Source organism: Scyliorhinus canicula, chromosome 2 (genome assembly GCF_902713615.1).
Source record: "Scyliorhinus canicula chromosome 2, sScyCan1.1, whole genome shotgun sequence".
In the NCBI taxonomy this organism is placed as follows: domain Eukaryota; kingdom Metazoa; phylum Chordata; class Chondrichthyes; order Carcharhiniformes; family Scyliorhinidae; genus Scyliorhinus; species Scyliorhinus canicula.
Window position 1 is genome coordinate 153,673,470 of NC_052147.1, and position 16,470 is coordinate 153,689,939.

At 44.0% G+C, this 16,470-nt stretch overlaps 1 protein-coding gene across 3 annotated transcripts in view; it reads right to left on the reverse strand.

Annotated features, from left to right (window-relative positions):
* raph1a (Ras association (RalGDS/AF-6) and pleckstrin homology domains 1a) overlaps window positions 1-16,091 on the reverse strand; it is a 250,079-nt gene extending 233,988 nt beyond the window's left edge. For all 3 annotated transcript variants that reach the window (XM_038787932.1, XM_038787930.1, XM_038787922.1), the window contains exon 1: window positions 15,958-16,091. The gene's annotated coding sequence lies outside the window, so the exon portion shown is untranslated. The remainder of the gene's footprint in view (window positions 1-15,957) is intronic.
* Window positions 16,092-16,470: the final 379 nt, after the last annotated feature.

Consider the following 16,470-nt stretch of genomic DNA (forward strand, 5'->3'; position numbering starts at 1 on the left):
CTTGTGACAATAGGCCACACACAATGAAAAATTAGAGGAAGCATTGACTGGGTGGTGAAATGAATCCAGCCCAGGCCCCGTCTCCGCAGTATATGAGAACTTGCTGCAACAGTTCTGCTGTTCCAACTTGTCCAAGCATTTCTTGGCACAGCCACTTTTAGAACAAGGTGAGATTGCAAAAAGGTTACATACAGTTTTCATTCAATAACTTGGGCCAAAACAAAAAAAAAATGCAGATCACAATTAGACACTAATACATCCTATTTAAAAGGACCACTAGTGAAGATCACAGCCAATTCAATGTTCAGAATACAAAACACTGTCCCCTTTCATGGCTGCTCATAATATGCAGACTGTTAAAATAAAAAGCAATGAAATTTATTCTTCCCTTATCAAATCACAAAGAAATATGAAGAGCTCAGGCACAGTCTATTTGCCCTCAAGAAGAAAACAATTAAATAAGAAACCAATTAAGACTCCCTTGATGGCTTGCCAGGTAAACACATTGTGGATACGGAACAAAGGCAAATAAAGGTAGGTCAATGTTCAACCTGAGTTTTCTACTCAATCAACAACATAGAGGAGGGACATGGTACTAGAACGCACTTCATTCTCCCCAGACTGCCAAGGAAAGGGAAAAATATCAACCCCCAGTGGCCATCCTCTTCACTGAAAGACATTCGTAGACTGGGTTAGAACATAGAACATAGTGCAGAAGGAGGCCATTCGGCCCATCGAGTCTGCACCGACCCACTTAAGCCCTCACTTCCACCCCATCCTCGGAACCCAATAACCCCTCCTAACCTTTTTTGGTCACTAAGGGCAATTTTATCATGGTCAATCCACCTAACCTGCACGTCTTTGGACTGTGGGAGGAAACTGGAGCACCCGGAGGAAACCCACGCAGACACGGGGAGAACGTGCAGACTCCGCAGACAGTGATCCAGCAGGGAATCGAGCCTAGGACCCTGGCGCTATGAAGCTACAGTGTTAATCACTTGTGCTACCGTGCTGCCCCGTACTAAGTGAGAACAAGATCAGGCCCAAGGCCAAATAAGCTGTCGACACGTCCTGCCTAGACGCAGACTGAAAAGACCTTGTTCATTACAAATTACAGGACATTTTGTGTTTATATTGAAAACTGGCTACCTGACTTTGGCCATAGAACTGTAGGTACAAGTACAGAATGGCAATCTTACACACCACGTGTTCAGAATAATATAATAATCTTTTATTGTCACAAGCATGAAGTTACTGTGAAAAGCCCCTGGTCTCCACGTTCCGGCGCCTGTTCAGGGAGGCCGGTACAGGAATTGAACCCGTGCTGCTGGCCTTGTTCTGCATTACAAACCTGCTGTCTAACCAATGAACTAAACCGGCCCTATATTGTCATTTACTTACCATTAGCATTATTACATTATTGTCTTTAGTTACCAGGATAGATACTGTGATTGGACTTCCCCAAGTTTCATTGTAAAACAGTTCCTTGGCCTACTCTCCCTCTGGGACACCCTAGGGCATGGCCTCCAGCTTGGTTGAATTGGCATTTACACAATTATTTACATTTAAACTGCAACTATGTCTTGGACAATAATGTTTCTGATCTGAAGAGAAAACCCAAGGACCTATTTTTGCAACCACAAGATTGATGAGAAGTCCTTGTCCATGTTAAGATTCGTAGCGGCAGCACGGTGGTGCAGAGGTTAGCACTCAAAGTGCCAATAACCGGGTTCGATCCCGGTTCTGGGTCACTGTCCGTGTGGAATTTGCACATTCTCCCAGTGTCTGCGTAGGTCTCAACCCCACAACCCAAAGATGTGCAGGGTACGTGGACTGCCCTTTAATTGGAAAAAAAGGATTGAGTACTCTAAATATTTTTTAAAGATTCCTTTTAGTCTGAATGGCCCCCTGCTAGCAGAGTAATCTGGTCTGTATGCATAATAGGGCAATGCCAGACCCCACAAGATTGCGGTTTCAATTCAAGTTTCTAAAGCCACGGGTGGGTTTGTCCCCCACCCCCTGGCTTAGACCTAGAGTGCACAGAGAGGTCATTTTAACAATCCTCCAAACCAATGTCCTGAATTGAGATCAGCTAACTCAGAATCAAACCTGAAATCTTTCTGTATCACACTGTACCCAACGGAAACAGATATTTACCAATAATATAAAGAAACAATGGACCAAAGAGAGTCAAAAAATCCAGCAAAGATCAAAGGTTTAAAAAAAAAGCTTGCCACCCTTTGCCAAAAATGTAACTTCTGGCCCTGCCCTTAAGATTAAGATAACAAGAATAAATACTGCGCTCAAACATGCAGTATTGCACAAAAGCTCCACATTTAAATGGCATGAGATGACTGTACAATTAGAGTTGGTCACAACAGTTCCTCAAAATCTGCTAAAAGTGCTCCTTACAGTTCAATTTAGGTTTAAACACAATTTGCCAGAAAAGCAACAGTCAACACAGCTTAGTTTGAAGTCTTTCAGGATTCTGAACCCAATAAGATAATGACCCCTTCCCAACACAAATTCTGGACTTCAATCTGCTTTCTAGCAACTTTAACATTGCAATGTGTCCCAAGGTGCTTCACAGGAACATAATCCAAATCTTGCTGAACAGGGGGAACGGTAGCGAGGAGGAGAAGTTTAGGCCTCAGGTAGCTGCAGGCACAGCCATTGATGGAGCAATGAGAAATAAATGAGCAAGAGGCCGGAATTGGAGGAGCACAGATATCTCCGGACATTCCAAGAGGATGTTGTAGAGATAGGTAGGAGTCAAGACACTGAGGAATTTGAAATAAGGATGAGAAAGTTTAGCAAAATGCAATATTACTCCAAGTAAAAGAATAGTGACCAGGGGATTTCGGTGCATGGGATTGCCTGGATTAGATGGTAGCATACCTACCTCTGGATCAAAATAGTTGCGGGATCCAGACCAGAGTTAATGTGCATATAAGTAATCTGAGAACTAGTGCAACATGGAGGGAGAGCATCATCATCTTTCAAGATGAGGTGTAAACTAAGTTTCAGTAGGGCAAGGTGGACGTTAAAGCTCCACGGCACTACTTGAAGAACAGGAAGTTCTTCAAGAATCTCAGCCAACATCTCTCCTTCAATTATTACCACACAAAAAAAACAAAAACTGGTCATTCACCCTATTGCTGTTTGAAAGAAGTTATTTGTAGAATAACTGCTGGACTTGCCGATAAAGCAATCACTCGGCTCCAGACAAAGAATTGCAAAGTTCTGAGTTTTTGAGATGAAGGTTTTTATACCTGCAGCTTAAAAACTTCCTACGGAAGGAGACATGGGCATACCCACAACCACCATGGCAGACACTATTAGAAGAGCTACAGGATGCAGACATCCTAGGCAGAGGGAACTGTAGTGACATGTATGAAGAACTGCTAGAGAGGGCCGACACCGAACTGGACACGACAAGGAGGAAATGGGAGGGAGACTTGGGGTTTGAAATAGGGTGGGGATTCTGGAGTGAAGCATTGCACAGGGTCAACTCCACCTCCACATGTGCGAGGCTCAACATAGCGCAGCTAATAAAAGTGGTACATAGAGCCCACTTGACCAGAACCCGAATGAGCAGGTTCATTCCGGAGGTGGAGGATAGATGTGAACGGTACCAAAGAGGCCTGGCCAACCACGCCCACATGTTCTGGTCTTGCCCTAGACTTGCTGGGGACTGGACAGCCTTCTTCGAGGCAATGTCCAAAGTGGTGGGGATGAGGTTGGAGCCATGCCCGAAAGTGGTGGAATACGGAGTATCAGACCAGCCAGATCTCTTCATGGAGAGGAGGGCGGACGCCCTTGCCTTTGCCTCCCTGATCACCCATCGTAGAATCCTGCTCGGCTGGTGGTCAGCAGCAGCACCTAAAGCTGTAGACTGGCTGTCGGAATTTCTCCAAATGGAGAAAATTAAATTCACCATCCGTGGGTTGGAAGAGGGCTTTCACAAAACATGGGAGCCATTCACCCGTCTGTTCCGGGACCTGTTTGTGGCCAACACATAAACAAATAAATACAGTAGCCAGGGGGTAAGAGCCAGGGCAAGATAGAAGGAGGAAAATGGGGGGGGGGGGGGGGTTTGGGAGAGGGGAGCTGGAAGGGGGGATAGAGACGATTGTATGCTGAGCCAGACAGCGACGGACTGTAAACAGTGAAACCTAAGAAGAAATCTTTGTGACTGTACAATAAATAAAAATGAACAGCAATATAATTTAGTATATAATTTAGAAAATGGCAATAAAAAGATTAATTTAAAAAAATAAAGGGCAGGTGGGTGATAATTTGGCATCTTTTTTTCTGAAACAAAAAGTATTTCAATACCCAAATTCAGTGACAGATGATCAACTCAACCATATAATGAACAAATTACCACAAGACTCAGCAATGTGATCAACAATCAAGACTATAAAACTATGCACAAATTTTCAAACTCAATTTGGTTGTTTAATGTTGTCTCTAACTTTCAGCAGCTCAAACCAATTGTTTAACTGTGTAAATAACTTCCAAATGAACAGTTCATACCCAACCTCTATCGGCAGGTGCTTTACACCCAGGCAGAAAGTGTTGGGAGCACTATGAATGACCTGGTTGGCAACTGGGCCACGAAGACCAGGGGGGCAGGTTAAACCCTGCCAGAAAAACAGCAAAAGCACTAGACTTGGCCTCAACCCCTTTGGAGGTAGCAAATTCAACTAGCTTTTTACTTCCAGTGATGCCCTGTAGAAAAAACTAAATGGACATGTCATGAAGACAGGAGCTGCTCAGCTAATGGTGCAGCCCATGATTGATTAACCAGCCAATCTTGCTGTCTAAACTGACCATTACAGAAGTAAAACACTTCTAGATGATGGATGCTAAACAGAAAGGATCCACGGCTAAAATAAATATATCAATAAAATCATGAAGCATAAAATTCAGCAAAATCTAGACCATAAATAGAACAAGCAAAGACCATAGTAGATCAATTACCCTTTCTTAGATCTCCTTCTGGGTTCAAAAGTGGCAAAACTCACTAGGTTTTATGTCTTCATCCTACACTCAGCATTGGTGCATCAGCATGCATTAATACTAATGCTTCAATCAGAGGTGCAAATGGAGTCATGATCTCAGCGCATAACAGGATTCCAAATGAATGGCTTAATTAAAGCATGCTGCAGTTTGTAAGTAGTGTACTTGGTTCTAGTCAATATGATTTTCAGACAAATTTATTGTATCTAAATGAACAATGCACAAAAATACAAACTGGACTCTGCAAGCTTGGAATTCAACAAGGTACAAAGCCAATAACAGCTCCCAATAAATTTGATGAAACTATGCAAACAAACAATAAGTAGGTCCATTCAATGATATAAGCCACTTGGAATTTTTGATATAACAGACATGATTTGCTCTTTAATTAAATACAATGCAAAGCAACTAAAAATGCAAGACCTTGCATACATAACAAACTTCATAGCAAGGTACTGGAGAACAAGCAGCACGCCCATGGCATGCTAACCCAACAAGAGCAGGCAAGGAGTGGTAGAAAACTGGACAGCATTGGGAGAAGGAAAATGGGTGTATTTGAAACGAAAAAATGAAATGAAAATCGCTTATTGTCAAGAGTAGGCTTCAATGAAGTTACTGTGAAAAGCCCCTAGTCGCCACATTCCGGCGCCTGTTCGGGGAGGCTGGTACGGGAATTGAACCGTGCTGCTGGCCTGCCTTGGTCTGCTTTAAAAGCCAGCAATTTAGCCCAGTGTGCTAAAACAGCCTCTGGTATTTAACCAGGTTACACTTGATGAAGCAGCAAAACACTGGTTACAAGAAATAAACAAATTGAGACTGGCACGGTGACGCAGTGGTTAGCACCACTGCCTCGCAGCACCGAGGACCCAGGTCCGATCCCAGCCGCACGTCACTGTCCGTGTGGAGTTTGCACATTCTCCCCATGTCTGCGTGGGTCTCACCCCCACAACCCAAAGATGAGCAGGGTAGGTGGATTGGCCATGCAAAATTGCCCCTTAATTGGAAAAAAGAATAGGGTACACTAAATTTAAAAAATTAAATAAACAAATTGACCTGACAAATTAGCACACTAGGTTTTATTTCTTCATCCTACACTCAGCATTGGTGCATCAGCATGCATCAATACTAAAGCTTCTATCAGAGGTGCAAATGAAGTCATGATTTAGTTGCTAAATACAATTTCCTGGAAAACATTCACTTCTAAGAATCCACAGCACACTCAACTCCCCTCACTGCACTTTGTTTTTTCCCCACTCACTGTTCTATGTAGCACAAAGCAAAATAAGGCAGCATCAGGCTACGGATTAGTAAAATGCCTCTACATGCTTAGGTTCATAGATGAATGACACTTGTGTTGCCTTAACCCAGCAGTCCAGATGAGAGGCATTCTCATGTTTAAAGCCCATCACGGCCTCACCTCTCCCTACCTCTATCCTCCAACAATCGTACACACCTCTCCTAACTTCTAGTTCCATCACATTCGCCCTCTTGTGTATGCCATTACTTCCCTAGCCCCAGTATTGACCATCTTGTCTCAGCACTCTAATCCAATACTCTGGAGTTCTCTTTTCACTTAACTTCCATCAGGTTCTTTTAAAGATCCATACTTATAACTCAAATCTCTGGCCGAGGCTTTGGTTACTTCTTCTTTATCTAACTCGTTTTAAAAGTGCGAGATTAATGATAACTGCGCCTTCAGGAGTGGAGGGGAAAAAACAGCTTGAATAGTAAAGTAAAAGTTCACATATTCCACCACCTACAAGGTACAAGTCAGGTGTGCGATGGTACCCTCCACAACTCCAATGAACACTTAAGGAGCTCAATATCATCTAGGATAAAGCTGCTCACTTGATCGTCACCCCATCAACCACCTAAAACATACACTCCTTGCACTACCAATGCACTATGCCAGCAGTGTATACCATCCACAAGATGCACAGCAGGAACTTGCTGATGCTCCTTCAACAGCACCCTGCTCATTAAGAAGGGTAAGGGTAGCAGATGCATGGGAACACCACTACCTGCCTGTTACCATCCAAGTCACACACCATCCTAACTTAGAAATATATCCTTCATTGTCACCGAATCAAAATCCTGAAACTCACTGCCTAACAACACTGGCAATGCACCTATGCACATAGACAGTAGCAGTTCAAGGCGGCAGCTCACCACACAGTTAGGAATAGGTAATAAATGCTGGCCTAGCCAGCAGCATACACATCCCCTGAATTGGTAAATTTTAAAGAGATCAAAATGCAATATTTAGTATGGCATTTGTGATGCTTGGAATACTTCATCTGTTTCCACTTCACAGCAACTCAGGTGTTCTAGGAGAACTCCAGAGTCAAGGACTCCAGTAGTGGAAAGGTAGCTTCATATAAGGTGTAAGCTCCTGCACAGTGTCAAAACTAAGTTGCAATGTGTTTGGATTGAGCCACACTTTTTAAAAACAAAGTTGGACTTGAAGTATAAATGTTTTTAAATAGTGCAAAGGCTGAACATTTAAAATTTTAATTTCAGAAAGAGAAGCTCCTGGCATTCGAAAATTGCAGTTGGTTCTGGTCAGTATAAAAGAATGACCGGCTGCCAGGTTCAGATTATATACGCATCACAAAGTACTCAATCTCACCCCACTGCAACGCAATTGAGTGTGGTCCCAGGAAGGGTCACTGGTGGTTTAATATAGCACAATATTGCAGACTCAAACCGAGAAACATCAAAATAGAAGACTCAAAAATTATTTTACTCTAATAAAACTGACACTAAACCCACCAGATGCACTCAGTAAAATGCCAGGTCAACAGAGCATAGTTCCAGGTTATTCTCGGTCGAACGATCTTTTGCCAAATATGGCACCTTTGGTTTTGCTTCTGTAAGTGTAGAGAAAACACAAAACTTGCTCTGCAAATAATTAAATAGCCCTCCACTGGGCAAAAGAGGGCAGAAGCAGATTTAAAATCTAGAACAAGATAACATGTCACAGTTTTCCTAAAATTCGAGAGAAAGAAACCTTAACTGCAAAGACACACGAAGAAACAACGCTCAGAGCTAATGGTCCAAGTACAAGCAACAATAGCCAGCTCTCAGCATTCCTTTTGTTTTACACTTTATTATTTTGCTTACTGGAAATTATTGAACCAGATGTATTATTATTACGGTGAACAGCGATGGTACAACTGAGGACCCATATGGAAGACTTTATTACAGCCTGGAGCCAAATTATTTTGATTCTACAGGGTTCAAATTTGGAATTGTGCTCCTGGCTATTTAAAAACGAAGGTGGGGTAGCCAAGCCTCAGTCCAAGAAAATGGCTGAAAAGAATAGGAGACTGAGAGGAAAATTAAGTGAAAGTTAAGACACCAAGCTTCAATTTTAAATCTTGAAGCACAGGAAAACTAAAGAATATACATGTTTCCATTTTTCCAGGTCCTGGGAATAACTGGTTAGATTAAGGGATCGTGGAATTAATTTCAACATTCCACAAACCAGCATATTTGGGACTGAGAGAAGAACAAAGAGGTTCTATTTAGTGATTAACGGCAGTGCTTCACCTTTCGCAAGCAAATGTGAACAGATTGCAGCTGTACTTTTCAATGTTTTATGACATCTTTTGCCACCAACCTATCTGCAAAATGCTTCTTCCATTATACTGCAGTGGCTCAGATCAGAGAGAGAAATGCAAGAGATAGTGTCACTGTTACAAGAACTTGCATTTAGACAGCGCCTTTAATTTAATTATGCCGTCTCCTCCCCTGACTCCCAAGGCACTTTACAGAGACATATCAGGCCAAGCACTTGTGCTCCAGGCTTACATAAAAGGCACTTGTGCATAATGATGCTGTAGCTAATGGCAAACATCTGGTTCTCGAGCTATGGAGTGCACTTGGAGATTATATACTGTCCAACTGACTGTTCTGGCAGCAGAGGTCCACTCTTTCAGAGATTTTATCAATTGCCATCAGCATTGCTTCTATCCAGCATCTGATGGAAAAATGAGTGCAGTGCACTGGATTATCGTCTCATCTTCTTTCCAATATCACAAGGCCTAATAGTACTTACAAGCATTGGATGTTGTTTGGGTCCCCATTATATAGAATACTGAAACAGTTGAAAAGATGGACAGTCAATTCAGTGGAGTGGTATCAGGTCAGTGGGTGCTCCCCACACCACCTCACTAGTACACCTCAACGTTATATTTTTTTATTTTTTTCCAATTAAGGGGCAATTTAGAGTACTCTGTTTCGCCAACACAATTGTTTTTTTGTACCATGTTTTACTGTTTTAATAAAAAGATATGGCTAATCCACCGACCCTGCACATCTTTGAGTTGTGGGGGTGAAACCCAAATAGACATGGGGAGAATGCAAACTCCACACGGACAGTGACCCGGGGCCAAGATCGAACTTGGTCATCAGCATTGTGAGGCAGCTAACCACTGCGCCACCGCTCACCAGCACATGTTAATGGGTGACCAAAGGTATATTCATAGTGGTGAACAATTACAGTTTCTCATGCTTGGTGAGAATGCAATGAGGCCAGTGAGCCTCATGTCAGTTGCAGGTAAATTATTGGGAGAGAATTCTCAGGACAGGGTTTATACCCATTTAATGTGCGACACGATGGAGCAGTGGTTAGGATTGCTGACTACATTTCCGTGGCCCGGGTCACTGTCTGTGTGGAGTTTGCACATTCTTCCTGTGTCTGCATGGGTTTCACCCCCACAATCCAAAGATGTGCAGGGTATGAGCATTGGCCACACTAAGAAAATTGCCCCTTAATTGGAAAAAAAAATAATTGGATACTCTACATTTATTTTTAAAAACAAATGGACTCATTAGCGATAAACAGCGTGGTTTTGCGATAAACAGCATGGTTTTGTGAAGGGTAGGCCTCACTAACTTGATTGAGTTTTTTGAGGAGGTGACAAAGATTATTGATGAGGGGAGGGCGATGGGTGTTGTTTCCATGGACTTCAGTAATGCCTTTGACAAGGTGCTTCGTAACAGACTGGTACAGAAGGTGAAATCACGGGATCAGAGATGAGGTGGCAAGATGGATACAGAACTGGCTCAGTCACAGAAGGCAAAGGGTAGCAGTAGAAGGGTGTTTTTCTAAATGGAAGGTTGCGACTAGTGGTGTTCCACAGGGATCGGTGCTGGGGCCTCGGTTGTTTGTAGCAGACATAAACTATCTGGAGGAAAATGTAGCTGGTCTGTTAGTAAGTTTGCAGATGACACCAAGGTTGGTGGAGGGACAAACAGTGTTGAAGATTGTCAGAGGATACAGTAGGACATAGATAGGTTGGAGACTTGGGCAGAGAAATGTTGAATCGAGTTTAATCCGGACAAATGTGAGATAATTAGGTAATTTGGTTGGTCTAACATAGAGGGGAAATATACAGTAAATGACAAAACTGTTAGGAACATAGAAAGTCAGAGAGATCTGGGCATGCAGGTCCACAGATCTTTGAAAGTGGCAACACAAGAGGACAAGGTAGTCAAGAAAGTATATGGAATGCTTGCCTTCATTGGACGGGTCATCAAGTATTACAACTGGCAAATCAAGCTACAGTTGTATAGAACCTTGGTACAGCCGTACTTGGAATATTGCGCACAATTCTGGTCGTCACACTACCAGGAGGATGTGGAGGCTTTGGAAAGGGCGCAGAGGAGGTTTACTAGGATGTTGCCTGGTCCGGAAGGTGTTGGCTATGCAGAGAGGCTGAACAGACTCGGACTGTTTTCATTAGAACGATGGAGGTTGTGGGGCGACCTGATAGATGGATGTCTACAAGATTTGAGAGGCATGGATAGAGTGGATGGACAGGTACTCTTTCCTAGGATGGACGGGTCAGTCACCAGGAGGCATAGGTCTAAGGTCCATGGGGCAAAGTTTAGAGGAGCTGTGCGAGGCAAGTGTTTTACAGAGAGTGGCGAGTGCCTGGAACGTGTTGCCAGGGGAGGTTGTGATAGCAGATACATTAACAGCATTCACAAGGCATCTTGACAAATAGATGGATAGGATGGGTATAGAGGGATACAGCACTAAGAAGTGCTGAGAGTTTTGGCCAAGGGTGGTATCATAACCGGTACAGGCTTGGAGGGCCGAAGGGCCTTTTCCTGTGCTGTATTGTTCTTTGAGAGGATACAAATGCAAGACAAATGCTGAAAATGCTTTCTCCAAACAAGTCTGAAAAGTCAAAATCTCTAAATTACTGAGGGGTGGTTTTGCAGCTGTAGTGCTTACAAGGTCTGAAAATTTCACAGACTCACTTTATGCTGTGCTAAAATCTGTGACAAAATCAATGCCAAAATCTCCGTGACAATGCTAAACAACTTCTCAGTACCGTTTCAAAGCATTGCACCTTTCTGAATACTGCAGGGGAGTGGCTAACAAAATGTCTGTTTTGCTGGTCTGCCAGTGATTCTTAAATGGGAACTGCCAACAAACACAGATCTTATTACCAGAAATCCAACATGAAATGTTCGTAGGTCTGTCCACTCAAACATAACCAGCTATCCTACTTAATGTCAATAAAATCAGCCCCTATACCTTTTAGGAAAACTTGCTATTCACCATTCATGACAGACGCAATTCCATTCCAAAACATAATGATGCCTCTTGTACATCTTGAAGTGATCTGTCACCCATCCCTCCATTCCCTATGGGCTTGATAAATTATATTCCGGGAATATCATACTGCAAGATCCCAACTGCCACCAGTCCCCTCAAAATTGTGTTTAAGAATGAAGATAAGAGCAATACAACTCCTCGTGTCACAACCAAACCAGGATAAATTAATTAGCATTGCATAAATCAGCATTATTAACCTCATTAGGCATCCAGCTCCTTTGGCACCAGTCTCAAATGTTACTGTCTTTGCAGTGCCCAATTATAGGACCTATTTGGAAAAGTCAGAGCCCATTCTGTACAATGCAACATTTAGAGTCTGCCTTTGGGATGTGTTGCACTGAAAGAATAGGCTCCAGCCACACTGCTTCTGAATTAGGTAGCTTGACGATTTGTAATTTCTGTAAGGATTGGTGTTTCTACAGTGCTGTAAATAACAAAGTTATTCTGGTACCAAGAACACAGCAAGCATTTGAGCAACACAGACCAGCGACTTCTCCGTTTTGATCCCCTATTTCAGGCAGGGGTTCAGTAATGAACCTCAGTACCACAAGACTAGAAAAAAGGTAATAAAAAATAAAAAACAGCCATTATTTCTGTTTTGCCTGATCAATGTCCAGGGGCATCACTAGGGCCTTGGGCAAGGACATGACCATGCTGTGATATCTCATTCCTCCTTGACCTTCAAACATCCCACTGATACTCGTCATCCGTAGATACATTAGACACAAATATAGAAATTAGAAGTAGGTCATTCGGCCCTTCGAGCCTGCTCCACCATTCAATATGATCATGGCTGATCCTCCATCTTAATGTCATACTCCCATGCTCTTCCCGTACCCTTGACGCCTTTAGGTTAAAGAAATCTATTTCCGGGCAGCACAGTGGCGCAGTGGGTTAGCCATGCTGCTCACGGCGCCGCAGTCCAAGGTTCGATCCCGGCTCTGGGTCAATGTCCGTGTGGAGTTTGCACATTCTCACCGTGTTTGCGTGGGTTTCGCCCCCACAACCCAAAGACGTGCAGGGTAGGTGGACTGGCCACACTAAATTGCCCCTTAATTGGAAAAAATAAATTGGGCACTCTAAATTTATTTTTAAAAAGAAATCTATTTCCTTCTTAAATATATATTCAGTGACTTAGTGTCCACAGCCTTCTGTGGTAGAGAATTCCACAGGTTCACCGCCCTCTGAGTGAAGAGGCTTTCCCCATCTCAGTCCTAAAAGACCTATCCAGTGACTGTGGCCCCTTGTTCTAACCACCACCCCTCCCCAACCAGAAAAAATTATAACATTCCTGCATCCAGGTCTATCCAGCCCTATCAGAATTTTACAAATTTCAATGAGATCTCCTCTCATTCTTCTAAATTCCAGTAAATACGGACCCAGTCAACCCAATATCTCCTCATAAGACAATCCTGCCATCCCAGTAATCAGTCTGGCGAACCTTCGCTGCACGCTCTGTATGGCAAATATATAATCTCTTAGACAAGGTGGCCAAAACTGCACACACTACACCAGGTGTAGTCTCACCAAGGTACTGTACAGCTGCAGCAAGACACCCTTGCTCCTGTACTCAAGTCCTATTGCAATGAAAGCCAACATATCATTTGCTGATGCATAGCCTCATACATAGTGGATGATCACTCGGGCAGAGACCTAGAGAAAAACCAACACCCAGGGGACCATCCTCCAACAGCAGTCAGCCATTCCAGAAGCAGGAAGGGCAAAAGTTGAAGGGTAATTAAAAGATAAAAAAGGGATATATGCAATTTGCAGAATGCTGTCTGGCAATGCCCATTCTTAAGCACAGTATTATTTATTGCACACGAAGAAAGCCATTTGGCCCATCGAAGCCATGCAGGCTCCCTGCAGAGCAATCAGAACTGACAGCAACTTGTCCTTCTGCGAAATACATTAAAGAACTTTCTCAAGCACATAAAAAGACACAAACTGCACCATGCTGACTGAATTTTTTTTTAAGTCATGCTTTGCGGTCAGAAAAGGGAAACTTATCTCGAAACCGCAAACCTCATATATTTATACCAAACTGAGCAAAGAGAAAGAACCACAACAGGCGGCATGGTGGCACAGTGGTTAGCACTGCTGCCTCACAGCTCCAGGGACCTGTGTTCAATTCCAGTCTTGGGTGACTGTGTGAAGTTTGCATTTTCTCCCCATGTCTGTGTGGGTTACCTCCGGTCTGGTTTCCTCTCACAAAGATGTGCAGGTTCGGTGGAATGGCCATGCTAAATTGCCCCTTAGTGCCCAAAAAGGTTAGGCAGGGTTACAGGGATAGGGTGGAAGCCTGTGCTTAAGTAGGGTGCTCTTTCCAGGGCCGGTGCAGACTCGGTGGGCCGAATGACAACCTTCTGCACTAGAATTCTATGATTCACAAGAAATACATTATAAAAACTTGTGGCAAACTAGATACAACCAGGTGGAAACTCCCCAATGAATACAAATCCCAATCCAGTCAACGTCCACTATATATTGGCACAGGGCATCATTAAATAACATATTGTTAAAGATAGCATGAATGAATTTAATTACTTTTTCCCAAATAGTTTAATGACAATATAAACTGCACAAATCTGGGGATCAGATGCGATAAACATAGGAATGGGGGAAAGAGGGAAAAAGGGAGAGGTTAATTAATTTCAGATCAATATCCAATCACCCCTGCTGGAAAATAATGGTGGTTATGTGGTGAGAACAGAATGTCATCTCCCTGCCCCAACAGCCTGCCGATACCACATTTAGTCAAGGAACCCAAAATCTACAACACAAGTCTGTAACTTTAAGCAAGGGAGAATTAGCAGGGATTTTTTTTTTTTTTAAACTGCATCCAGTTGTGTCCAGAGTATTAAAACCCATTACCTACAGTAGAACCAGAAATTGTCTATTAAATACATGAAAAGTCAAACTCAGAACCTGAAGGACACACAACAAATGAATAAAGCTAATGTTCCATTACTTTGAATGTGAAGGACATCCGTGCACAATCACCACAAGAGACCAATTGTTCTGCCAAACCAACAGGAAAACAAGTCCCAAAAAAAACTTGGATCAGACCTTGCCAGAGTTGAGCTTTTCCCTGACAGTGAGATACTGTTCTTTTGCTTTTAGACCCAGATGTTGTTGAATTTGAATTGCTTTGGATGTGCGACTGTAGTCACAGCCAGTAGAGCAAATTTCTACCCAAGACCCAGCACTTCCAGAACAGATCACAATCCCCCAACCCATGTTCTTTCCAAACCAGATTATTTCTAATAATGACAACTACACTACACCTCCTATATGCTTCACCCGATGCTATGTAGTTACATTGTGTACCTTGTGTTGCCCTATTATGTATTTTCTTTTATTTCCTTTTCATGAATTTAATGATCTGTTGTGTTGTGGCAGAAAAATACTTTGCACTGCACCTTGATACACGTGACAATAAACAAAATCCATATCCACTCACTACCATGAATTCAAGGAGACTCTCTGTGTCACAGGGGCTTTACATCAGTATCCAGGCAGACTGTGCCTCAGTTGCAGCACTGGGAGATTCAGGCTAGTGTGCAGGGAGAGACTACCAACCCACCCAACTTCAGTGTACCCCAGTCAATGTATGGTGACCATCTCCCCACCAACTGGCTCAGGACCAATGTGCAGCAGGATGATTTCCACCAATCAGACAGACTATCCCTCCAATTGGGTAAGGGAAGGGCAGGGGGAATAAAGACAATCCAAGGTAGGGTTTAGGAGATCCCCAGGGAAGGATAGGGGCCCGGGTAAAGGGCACAGTGTGCAAGAGGAACCAGGGACAGGGATTCCCAGTATGATACACAGGGGGCGGAGGATCCAGTGTGGATGATGAGTCTAGTAGAAGAATAGGTGCAGTGGTGGAAGAAAGTTAATGGGGGGAATCAATCAGAATGGGGCTCAGTGGAGACCATGCAAGATCCAGTGGGATGGAATCTAGGAAGATCCAGTGAGGAGACGATCCAATGAAGGGAAGGAGATCCAATATTGATCAAATGGAGAAATCTAGTGAGAGGGGGAACCCAGTGGAGACTGTGCAAGATCCAGTGGGGTGGAATCTAGGGAGCTCCAGTGAGATGGGGAGATCCAATTATATAGATCCGGTGGGAAGGGTGGAATCCAGTGCAGACTATGCAAGATCCAGAGGGGCCGATTCCAGGGGATCCAATGAGGGGAATGAGACCCGATTGGGACAGACTGGAAGGATCTGTCTCTGCTCCTGAAGCCGTGCTACTGCTGCTGCTGCTGCTGCCCCTCCCGGTCTCACTCACCGTGTCTGGGAGGGAGGGTGGCCGCTCCGCCGCGCCTGCTGGCTGCCTGCTGCCTGTAAGAAAGGGCCAAGCTCGCGACCCCACTCCCGGCTCCGCTCGCGCTCCGGCCCTGATCGTTTATTGTGTGGCGGCGCCGGCGGAGCCACTTCCGGTCCCCGCCCCTCCCCCCGCGCGCCGCCCAGCCACGCCCCCTTCCCGCTCTTTAAGCGGCAACGTCAACTGGCACACCGGTGGGGCCCACACAGCTCCTGCTTCTTGACATGGGGGGAGGCAGAAGCCTCCGCCGCATTTTGAAGGTACCTGGACACGAGGAGGTCTATCCACAAGAATGAGAAATGTTTACTTTGAAATATCGGCACACACTGGGAGCCAATCCAATAAAGTGAGAATGTGAATGAGAGGATTTGGTTGGTGTGGGGTGGGGCGGGGGAGGGGGGTGGGTGTGATAAACAGAGCAGTATCTGAGATGGGCTGAAGTTTTCCGGGATAAGGATGAGCAGCCAGCCATGAGAA